The sequence below is a fragment of the Mytilus californianus genome, unplaced genomic scaffold (genome assembly GCF_021869535.1).
Source record: "Mytilus californianus isolate M0D057914Y unplaced genomic scaffold, xbMytCali1.0.p SCAF_5, whole genome shotgun sequence".
In the NCBI taxonomy this organism is placed as follows: Eukaryota; Metazoa; Mollusca; class Bivalvia; order Mytilida; family Mytilidae; genus Mytilus; species Mytilus californianus.
In genome coordinates this window covers 39,816,289-39,828,575 of record NW_026262701.1, presented here as the reverse complement: position 1 = coordinate 39,828,575, position 12,287 = coordinate 39,816,289, and the positions used below count along the sequence as shown (strand labels likewise).

At 32.0% G+C, this 12,287-nt stretch overlaps 1 protein-coding gene across 1 annotated transcript in view; it reads right to left on the bottom strand.

Moving 5' to 3' along the window:
- The window catches only part of LOC127701971 (uncharacterized), a 46,764-nt gene extending 34,792 nt beyond the window's left edge, over positions 1 to 11,972 (bottom strand). Inside the window, exon 1 of the mRNA XM_052205944.1 lies at positions 11,676 to 11,972. The gene's annotated coding sequence lies outside the window, so the exon portion shown is untranslated. The remainder of the gene's footprint in view (positions 1 to 11,675) is intronic.
- Positions 11,973 to 12,287: the final 315 nt, after the last annotated feature.

Sequence of the window (12,287 nt, the reverse complement as noted above, 5' to 3'; positions counted from 1 at the left end):
CGTTCTGTATATCTATCACCACTTCGTTTATATATCACCATTCTGTACATCTACCACCACTCTGTATGATCTATCAAAGTTTACTGACTTTGAACATGTTGAACTAGGTTATAAAATGCTAGTACTATCAGATCGTTCTTTTGTGTCCTATTTATTGGTATACTTTTTTTTTGTCTGTATTGTGTTGATCTGGCCACCGTTTCACAAAGCCTTCTTAACTTACGATCACCGTATCATTTTACGATCCGTTTACGTGTGGTTCTACGTTCCCGTTACGTGTGTTTCACAAAGGCATCGTAAAGGACTACTAAGTTGATCGCAAGTTACGCACTGTGTATCATCGTAAGTGTATCGTAAAACGGAACTCTAGCTGTAAACAGGAGGTGTGAATCGTAGTTTATTTACATCGGAATATGGCACACTCTTCTTTCACAGATCGATGAGTCGAGCATGCCGATGAGAGCGGATGTGAAAATGTTTGCAGAGAGAATCCTTCAACATCATTGAAATTGTTTTGCCAAATTGGTTTCATGGATAAATATTGTTATCCTTACATCTTATATTTTATGTTTTGGATTATATTTTTTTGTTGAGGAAAGTTTCTGCAGATATTTTCAGGTTTGTTTGAGACATGTGGTCAGATGGAATCCATAAGAAGTTTCCATGTGGGAAACTATCAGACCAATCTATTTGATGTCTGAGAGTTTTAGCTGTTGTTCCCCTAATGGATCGGTAGTTTCTTTCCGAGATGCTTTATTGTAGGATTTTCGGCTTTCCTCTACCAGGAATCCAGCTGGGCATTTAGCGGTATCGGTTTGGAATCCAAGTATGTCCTTTCCGGTTTCTCGTTCGTTGCCTTGACATTTGTGCGGCATCCGGGGTGACCTTATCCTTTATTTTGTATATAATTGTTTCTTTATTTTGATTTTTTTATATTTGTGAGGACGAGCGAATCAGGTGAGTGGGTGTGTTCGTATGTTTTTCATTTGTAGACGAAACACAAGCCTTGTATCTTTGATGGGTTACTTCCTTTGATATTCAATAATACTTTTTTTCTTTGTATCGGAAATTTGAAATAATATATAGGAGAGTGACGAGACGTGTTTATATCTGATCAAAGAATTAAACGAATTTTTTAACAATTATTTGATAATATCTAAAGTTATTATAGTACTGCAATTTTAGAGGAGATATGATTGATTGATTGCTGTTTTATGAACGTACAGTGGCAAATATTTCATGCAGATTTATGAGCAAGAGAAGAATTTTCAAACAAGAAATAAGAAGTTGCATACGTTGTCGTTGAAAAGAATTAAAAGAAAGTCCAATAAAAATAAACAAAACCAGTGTATATAATGTGCGAATCCTGAAATACCATTTTCACTGTATCCGTTATGAATTTCTAATGTAGAATGATAAATAAACAGACGACAAATTCATGATTTTTGAATAGAATAAGAAATAAGATATAATGTGTACTGTTTTTATAAGTTCATGATATAGGTATGAGATGCGGACGGGTTTTCATCGCGCCTACAGCCATCCAGGTGTAAAATTGATACACAAATAGATAAATATTAAGAATAGTTCACGAACAGAGCGTGCAAGAGATTTAAAAGCAGCAGTTAAGTTTCATTTGCAGAAAAATGTACCTTTTAACATAATTATTAATGTTGTATAAGTTAAAACAGGTTTTGTTATTCAGCTTGTTGATATTGAATTAAATTCCACTATGCTGTTTTCATTATGCGATTCATGTTTACTGTCGAATAATGATACTAGACTTTAATTTTCACTGTAGGGGCGATTCATTTCTATTGTACATGCGATGCATTTTCACGGAAGGAAATTAATTAATTTTTATCATATAACGTCTTAATTCAGCCGACTCTCTAACAAAATTTATGAAGTCAGCAGGATTGATTATATGTGACCCGCCACGACATTTCCAGGCTTATGGAGGTAGAACATCATTGTGAGAAAAACGCTGTTAACTATATGTGACTAGCCACTTCCAAGCTTATGAGGGTACATTGTCTAAACTTTGCTTTTTGTATATTTATCTAGAACATTCTGAAGCAAAAAAAACTCTGTCATGTTATTATGAACTATTTTTTGTAATAACAATGAAACGAGTCATTTCGAATACCGACATGATAATGAGACTGTTCGATGAAGAATTTTTCATTAACGAAGACACTAATTTATAAAATACAAAATTATTGTATTCTATTGGCGCTTAGTAATCTTCAACAGCGTATTTGAATAAAAATTTCAAACGAATTAAATTTACAACATTACAAACAGTTCTTGGCTCTATTTTAGAAAATGTAATTTAAACTTGTTAAAATGAAGTTAGTATAAAATTTGTCAAAGAAAGCTTTTAAAATTCTTTTTTTTCAATTTGTCTTTTAACTTAGATTTATGATGCATGTCTCTATACATAGTATGCGACGCGTTGCAGTTTATAAGTAGTTGTTCTCATATATGCATTTGATACAGTGCAATTATTATGGATATATTTTAGACTCCATTTATGAAAATCTATAGATCAGAGAATTTTGATTTTTTGTATCAATTCAAAATGTAGATTCAAATATTTATATGTCGTTGATACAGACAAAAAGATCTTATCATGTCAAAATCATGATACAACAGGAAATTTTCATATGCACGGCCTGAACACAAGAATTTACAGAATAAGCATATTTCTTACTGAATAGAGAAAAATGGCCAAAAGAATTACAGAATACAGAAATGTAAACCCCCCCCCCCCTAATCCAGACCCTCATATATCATTGTGACGGATAGTTTTGTTTGTTCTATTTAACTGTTTTTATTTTCGAAAAGAATATTTGTACAAGGTGTTGTTAATAAATGTAACGGACAATAAAAAATTTATATACCATGCCCTCTCAGCCGACGTCGTAATTTCATTTTTAATGAAAGAAAGTATTTAAAAGCTTCTCTCCCTGTGCAATATGATTTATTAACCTCATTAGGCAGAGCATTTTTTATGACTACTTGCATAATTGTTTAATCGTATTAAATTCTGTATCAAATTTATATTAATAATAAAAGTTTCAGATCTTTAATATTGAAAACGGGTTAAAATTATTTACTTGCATTAATATTGATATAAAAACATCCAGTGCGTTTTTTTTTTGGTGTTTTTTGTAGATCTAAGAAAAAAGCAACTCTGTTACACTAAAACAATTGACTAATTAAAATTGTCACATGGTGTCTTCTTATGTCGTGATCTGTAATTTATATATTCGCCATCCGTAATTATTATCTAAAATGTTTATTTGGCATGCCATACTCGATAGAAGTGCGGACGTGAAAGAAAGCACTCTTCACAAAAACGTGAACGGAGATTATATTTCGATGATTTCGTCATTTATAGCCCCCACCCCCCTCCCACCCCCCATTTATAAAATATAATACGCGAATCTGAAGATCAGGAAAAACGCTTCCATTAGACCAGTTTTTATTGAAAAATTAACAAAGGCTAAAAGTATAGAAAATTTTGATAGCCTCAATGAAAATGAAAAAATGATAAATATTCTTTGCCCATCAACACAAAAACAGGTAGAAAGCATAGGTTCCTTTATTAAAAAGTCATTGGCACTAAGGATAGGGGACTCATAATTGAATTTTGAACTATTTTCATAAGTTTGTTTTAAATTAATATGATTATACATGCTTTTTTCTTGTCATTAAGTTAATGTTGTTTTTGTCACAAATCGTATAAGTTGGTTTATATGGCAATAAAAGTTTGATTGATTGTATTAAAATTGAATGTTGACACCGATGTCGATCTGTTGGATGTAGAATTTATTTTCAAAAAAGGTGTTTGTTTAGGATATACCATTCCACGGAGATTACATGCTTAACAAATTTCTGCAGTTTTCAACTTTGTTTAGTTTTCAAGATTGATATGATTTGGAATAAATGACGATTTAACAAAATTATTTATGGTACCTTATAAACAAAATTATTTATGGTAACCTTATAATCAAATTTAACTCATATCACACTCTATGTTGTGCTAAATATTTATTCTTGCTTGGTCTTCTATCCGTTAACGGGAATTACAGGTTTACGAAGAAAACATTATGACGGCCGGTACGATCACTATCGTTGTGCAATATGTAGATAATAAAGAAATATAAAAATCTCAGATATAAGTATAACAAGCTACGGGTATATAACTCGAAGTCGTTAGTTTTGCTTTGTTACGGTGGGACAAATCAGCGTCATAAAATGGGCGCTTTACCGGAGAACCAGTGAGTAGTGCAAAGCTAAAAAAACCTGCGTTTCAGGAGTAAGTGCATGGGACCTATTTGTATCATGTTTTATATCTGGTTCTATTGCCAATGTTATTTAATTGATACTGTGTCTATCCAGTCTGTATCTGGATATAATATCCATTTCATTTTCAAAATGATCAAACGAAGAAAGTGTGGTTCTAATATTGAAGATTCTTCTTCGTCTTCTAACATTTGCGGCATCTTGATCGAGAATAAAGCCATCTTAGATATGGTTTAATTCATATTCGCGGACAAACTACGATCGAGATACGACTGGGTATAGCTGTAGTAAGTTACGCCAGGATTTACGTATTATTTACGCTCATCTTAACTTACGACGGCTTTGTGAAACGGCTGTAAAACCTACGATTTATTTACGATGAACGTACGATGACACGTAGACTTACAAAGGCTTTGTGAAACGGTACCCTGGACCTTTTTCAACAAATTTTTACTTTAAGTTCTGACTTCGGTCTTATCCCATGTGTACAGTTTCAGTTTAAGGTATGGTTTGGCACTAGACCTTTTTTTAGCCCCTTCCAAATATGCATGTGCCTTCCTCCGTCATGACATATTGTGTCATTGAGTCTTTTGTTCCTGTATTTCATTTTGTTTTTGTTGTAAATATAAATCAGGCTGTATGTTTGCATATTTACTTTTTTTTTACACTCGTTGTTTTGGAAATTAAAAAGAAGATGTGGTATGATTGCCAATGAGACAACTCTCCACAAGAGACCATATGACACAGAAATTGACAACAATAGAAGACGTTACTAAGTTGAAAAACTTGTGTCTAATCCATTTGTCATTTTTGAACAATAAAATATGTTTAAACTAACAACTATAGGTCACCGTACGGCCTTCAAAGCTAGAATACAGTGTTTCTGTTTACTGAAGTTACTCTTAGACTAGTAGCTCTGTACTGTTTTCTTGATGTTGGAGGTCCATAATATTTTTTTGACGGTGTTGTCCATGTACCATTTTGTAGATCGTACTTCTTGGGCATATGTTTTATAGCGACACGCAACTAGAACTTTGGCTATTTTTCAGTTTAAGTTGTTGTCAGCTAGCAATTTATCTATTCTTTTTTCGGGCTGATTACAGATGTTGTTCAATAGTCCAAGTACTCGGATATGTAGTTGGGCTTCTACTGGTAGTATTCCGTTTAGGATGTTGATAGTAACATCTGCTACATAAGTTGGTAATGAGAGTATAAGCTTATTAGTAGCTTTTTCTGGAAGTTTTCGATTAATTCTGGTGAACTTGTTTTTGGTAGTTTTAACTCTTATCCATAGAGAAGTACTGGAGATACGTAACACGAATGACCGAATGACACTTGGAATGACCGTATGACACATGAAATTTTAATCTTAGTTTAAACAGTATTCATTAATGAAAAATTTTACAAGAATAAAGTATTAAAATATTACATGAAGTTTTTAGTCTAAGCACACATATGTGAATTTTAAACATTGATTTATAAATAATAGTACATTAAAAGTGTATGTTATAACTAAAACATGATTTATTTAAGCAGGCAAGTTCATAAAATGTTAATATAATTTCGTGGATACATCTGTTCCTGATTGCATATATACGATCGCTCAATGTGTTCAAGTTGGACTACCAAAGTGGGGCCCTCATTTGTAAAATATATTATAACTCACTGACACTCCATGAATTGAAATGTATTTCATTTAACAGTCAACAAAAATTATTTTAAGTAATAATTTTGCGGTACCTTTTAAAACCGCTCAGGGCCTCCTGAGTGCACTCAGGACATGTAATAGATATTTTAGTGGGCGTTGAGGGTATGCGTCTGATAAATTATTTATTTTTTTATCTTAATATTTTTGTTTGAATAAAATTAATTGAATATTTCAGAAGTTATTGAAGTGTTTATTAACACGCGCCGTTATTTGGAATATGTCATGCATGACCGATGATCATATTCGATACCAATTATCATGTTTATTAGGTCTATACAAATACTTAATTAGGTCGTCTGATCTTTAGTAATAAGGGAAGGTAATCAACACATACTAGTTAACCAAGCAAGAAAGGTTTTCTTAGAACAAAAATAAAGATAAAAGTTGCAAAAAATGTTAAATAAACGTTTCGTTTTGTTTGTAATAATAATAAAGCCATTTGAGAATTTTAAGAAATCCATTCAGTTTATTTAATTTGAAAACGTTAACAAATATAGATCTAATTCATTGCAAAGTGTGGCGTCCTTCAGGGATCAAAACCCCGTTTTAACAGCGTTTGTTTAAAGGTTAATTATGCATTGGCCACGTGTCGTTAAAAAAACAAACTGATTAACAATATAATAGAGTTGTAAGGTAATAAATATTTCAGGTATTGGGCATTTGTCATTATCATGATTAGATTATCTAATTGACAACAAACACTTTATACAGCTTACCAAGTAAGGACTAAAATGTAACACTTTGCAATAAATGGATGATAAATTCCTGCACCATATTTTACTCTTTTAATAGGGAAAATTAGGGAAAGAAAAACGGCGCGTGATATTTTTTTTTTAAAGATTATAACTTTCTAAAAGAAAACTCATTAGAACTTCGAAATGGTGTATTTCAACTTTGCTTAACTTATTTCAACATTTTAGTTATTTGTCCTAGTTAATTGTGCGGATGCCAGATTTATGTAACATATTTCACTATCTTCATAAAGACAAATACGGATATAACATTCAAATTCTCTTAAAAAAAACCTCCCAAGACAAACTTCTAAACCTCTGATCTTCATTATTATCGATACACTTGTCATACATGTACATCCTGAATAAATCAATTGTTATTTTTATCAAATTTGGAAATTTAAAACTTCTAAAACGTTTCCCGTAAGAGCGTAATCTTTCATTCTTCTCTATCTGTATAGATGCACCATTGTATCTATATCTTATCCCTTATGACCATGAAATTTTCCTCCAATGTGTCGTGGCTTTCTATTGGCTACTTTTTTTCAGTTAATCGATTTTCTCAAAATTCTCAGATAATCCCGGATTATCTCAGAATTTTCATATAATCCCGGATTTTCTCCAGTTAATTATTTATCTAATTTTGTGAGGAATATAATGAATTATCTCAAATATGCATTAAGCTGAGAAAATCCCGGTTTATCTTAAAATTCTGAGATAAACCGGGATTATCTGAAAAAAATCGAGATAATCCCGGTTTATCTGAGCTTAATGTAAAATAGTGAGATAATGCTAGTTTATCTGAGATAATCCTAGTTTATCTGAGATAATCTAGGATTATCTATAAAAGTGGTTCAGGCGTGCCATAGCTATGTATCGGAGTAAAACCGTTGATGACAAGGCATACGGCTATGTATCGGAGTAAAACCGTTGATGACAAGGCATTAGGCTTTGTATCGGAGTTGAAGTATTTCTTTATCGGATCCAAGATTTCCCCTTTTTAAACTTTTATCAGTGAACTATCAAAAGGTACATACAATAATATGCAATACAAATCAATAAACAGTAAAAACACTTTTAAAATAATCTGACACAGATTTTCCATGATCATCAACTATACTGAAAAAGTGTGTCAATATTGTAGTGTTCGAAGAGATCGCTTCAACCTTCCCACAATGAACCTTTATAGTTGCATCCTTTCTGTGTAAGCTACAATCATCTAACAAGGAAATTAAGTATCAAACACTTGCTCTTGAATATTATATCAAATTGTAGATAAATATTCATGAAAGAAGTTCCTTGAATTTTGCTAAGTACAAATTGCAAGTTCACTGCGCGAAAGGACCAGCGTCAAATTGTGATTTTTTTATTTGTCAAGTTAAGTAAATTGTATCTTTAAATAGCCTGATTAATACTTGTAATCCATGAAGTTCTACAACCCCTTAAGCCAATATTAGTATACTAATTACAGATTAGAAAATACATACAAAATGAAGAGAAAGAGATAGCACAACACAAGTTAAATCTTACGAGATACGAATTTCGATTTGAATGAGACAGAACACGACCATTCTGAACCGCAGAACAAAACATATTTTAATAGAAAATCATTTTGGGTCCGTTTTTATGACTTTCAAATACAAGAAAAAAAAATCTATTTTATCTATGGCGTGGATGAAAATCTTAATTTTTCCAAATAAAATTTTTAAAAACAAGTTAAAGAATTTTTGTGTGTTGTTTATTTACTTCCATGAAGTTAAGACATAACACTTCTATCAAAGATCCTTTTGGTTTCTCTTAGGGTTAAGTTCAAATCATTCTCGACTCTTTATGAAACTTTTAGTGGTAATAATCTAAGGGATAGTGGCTCTATGCCTTTTATGAAATCATCTCATTTGTTTTATGTATGTTCTGAACCGACCCTCAATTTCTAATTGTAAATGTGTTTTCATGAAAATTTTGTTATCACATCATATAGAGTATCAAATCCTGAAGAATATGTTTATTTATGTGTGTCATAGAAATGACGAATTTGAAAAAAAGGCTTCTTAGTAAATGTATACATAAAGTACACAGCATTTTAGATTCTATTGTTTGGATTTTGTCGAAAAATTATTTCCAAACTTTCAACAATTATTCTAATGTAACAGTATCAGCGCGTTCGGGTCACTTGTCTAGTCTTCCCGCTGAAATTAGTGAATTTACTATAATAAATAAGTTTATCTACAGACGTCAACCGGAAGATCTGGGTTTTTTTTTCCTTTTTACGGTACTCTAAGTTTCTTAAAGCTTTATTTGTAAAGAAGAACCTCAAATAGATCGATATGAACTGCTTTAAAAATCAGAGAACACACTTATAATGAATAATTGTTGTTAAATTTTCTTTTGAATATTCTTTAATTTGCCTATTGGAAAAAATAGCCATATGAGACACAACTTCTCTATTTAATATGATTGGTTTATTATTACGAAGCTTTTTTCAGAGGTTTTACTACATGTAGTAGAAAGTACGCGATGCTAATCACCAAAGTATTTCGACGTATGTTAATATTTAGTTGGAAGAGAGAATACGATATAAAAATTGTTACATACTATACTTCGTATACACGCTAAGGTCATCGCATGCGTCAAAGTTGCATTTTAAAATACTTAAAATAGTAAAATGCTACAATTATTTTTTTTCTAATACAGAAAGAAATATTGGCGAAGGTTAGTGTGATAGTAATTCGATGTAAATGTGCCTGTCCCAAGTAAGGAACCTGTAATTCAGTGGTTGTCGTTTGTTGCTGTATATTACATTTGTTTTTCGTTCATTTTTTTGTACATAAATCAGGCTGTTAGTTTTTTCGTTTGAATTGGTGTACATTTGTCATTTCGGGGCCTTTTATAGCTGACGTTTCGGTATTGGTTTTGTTCACTGTTGAAGGCCTTACAATGACCTATAGTTGTTAACTTCTATGTCATTTGGTCTCTGGTGGAGGGTCGTATCATTGGCAATCATACCCCATCTTCTTATTTTTATATCATAGTGCTTTTGAACGTTGCCTTTTTGTATTTATTACTTTATACATTTGTGTAACACATATACATCTGTGTTCCGTTTAAGAGAAAGTTGACTGGCAACTCTCCCCTTTTCTGAGTACTGACTAATAGGACATGTAAAATATCCTAACGGTTCGCGTTTTAATGCACTCGGATAATAAATGACAAAAAAATGTCTACAATTAACCTTTCCTGGTAGTCTATCTTGAAAATTGAAAATACTATTGCTTCACATTGTAATTTAAATCACGACTTCATGATCATCTACATTTGGGATCAGTTTGAACTTCTCATCAAAACTGCCAACACAATCTGTCAAAAAACTGTTCTGAACTGTCCAAAAAGGTGTAAAAATGTGGAAGGATAGAACTGTCAGAATATGTTCTGGGGTAGAAAAAAGAGAGGCAAAATATACCAAAGGGACATTCAAACTCATTAGTGGAAAACAAAACCTGACAATTTCTTCGCAAAAAACGAAAAACCATCAAAAGACAAACAACAGTATACAAAACATAACATAGAAAACAAAGACTGAGCAACATGAACCCCACCAAAACCGGCTGTGATCCCAGGTGCTCCGGAAGGGTGAGCAGATACTACACCACATGCGACAACCGTAGTGTTGCTCAAGTAAGTACAAACTCGAAGATAAGCTTACTTCGTTGATGTCACATTCGAGGAAAAAGCCGGGATTGTGGTTACGAAAACTGGAACATATCCGTGGTCATCTGTGAAACATATATTCTGAGTTCCATAACGGTCATTCACCTCGTAATAGCGTCCGTAAAATTTTTGATGGGATGATTTCAACTTCACCAATTGGAACCCGAGGTTTAAAAGCTTCCTTGTAAGGTCAAGGATAAGGGAGAATTAAATTACTATGCCATTCATATGCAGATTTGTTTATTTATTGATACAGCGAAACACTGAATCGTAATACAGATGATATATCAAATGACGAAACATTTGTGCAATTATTTTAAAATAACGAGTTAGCCTATCGATATGCATGGTTGTAATAAACCTGCATCAATAATTCATGGTGTCTCCTACTACTCGAAATACCTTTATGTAGTCTACCGGGTAATTTTGTACACTTTTATTAAGTATACGCGTTTCATGGGAAAATATGCAGTTTTTTTTGTTTTGAAATCAGTCTATCTAATTGTTGTATGTCATGTAGGTAAGTCTCCATTAGCTGGCGGCTCATTTAGTTAATAAGGAACAGTAACAGTTACTGTAGTTCACCTATGTTCAAATCTCATACATTTTGAACAAGAAATTATTCAATCCAAGTTATTATAAACAACTTAAGAAATCGAAGGAACTCCAAAGTAAACGAGACCAGTCGCGTCGACCGGCGTTTCCTGTAAAGCGTGTATTTCTGTGATAGTTTTATAAGTTCTGCATTGCATCTAGTTCTATAACATATGACTTCGTATTTTGTTTTCGCTTTTTCTATGTTTTAGGCGGATATTATAATTTTCTGTTTTATTGAAATTCGGGATTAGCCATCAATACAAAAAGCAAATATAAACGTTCAATAGAAAACATGAACCTGAGTTCTTATTCATAAGACTATATTGCATTTAAAAAAATTAATGATTCATGAAGCGATTAAAATTATATATGGAAGCACACATTAATTGGAATGTCTATAATAATCAAAATGCACTGTGCAGATATAATGAAATAAATAAATAAATTTAACCTAAAAAAATTAAGCCGTTAAAATATATCATTGAATTTTTACCAAATGCATTTAATCAAACTAAGATTTTGTGAACAACTTAACAGGCCAAGTACAACATATATTTTGTTTATTGAAGTATGCTCTTTGCATGGAAAGCATTTTATGCTTTTAAAAACTTTCTACTTACCTCATAAAAATGTTTTAACTGACTGACAAAAATATTAATATTTCACTGCTGTGTAAGTCCAGTCCAATTGTATTGCGTGAAAGTTCAGTTTTGTATTTTTCGATGTACTATTTTACTTTATAATCATCCTTTCATCCAAACGTTTCAAGTAAAACGGAGGAACTTAATCAGTTCTGTCACCACTACGTTTTAATCCTCGTTTTAGTCCACGAAAGTTATTGTCAGTGTTAATAGTTTGCTGTTGGCTGTCAAGCAGAGTCACGTTCTGTGAGTGGATTATTCTTATACGATCTGTTACCGGATATTACTAGCAATTAATCAAAGGCCTCGGCAATAGTTCATCCCAATATAAGCTGTGGGACAGAATGATCAATATGTTGTATTTCTTTAACATTACATGACAAGAAGTATTTCAGTGGTATATCTACTTAAGGATACTTCATCTGTATTTAACTAGAATTAAAACGTGTTTGACAACATATTAGAAATCGAATTTTTTATGAAGTAAGTTTTTATTCAATCTCTCCTTGATATCATTGAGAGCAATGAATTGAATCATTCTGCTTCCATTCGAATTGAAAACAACTTTCTAATTAAACTAGACCATAATTG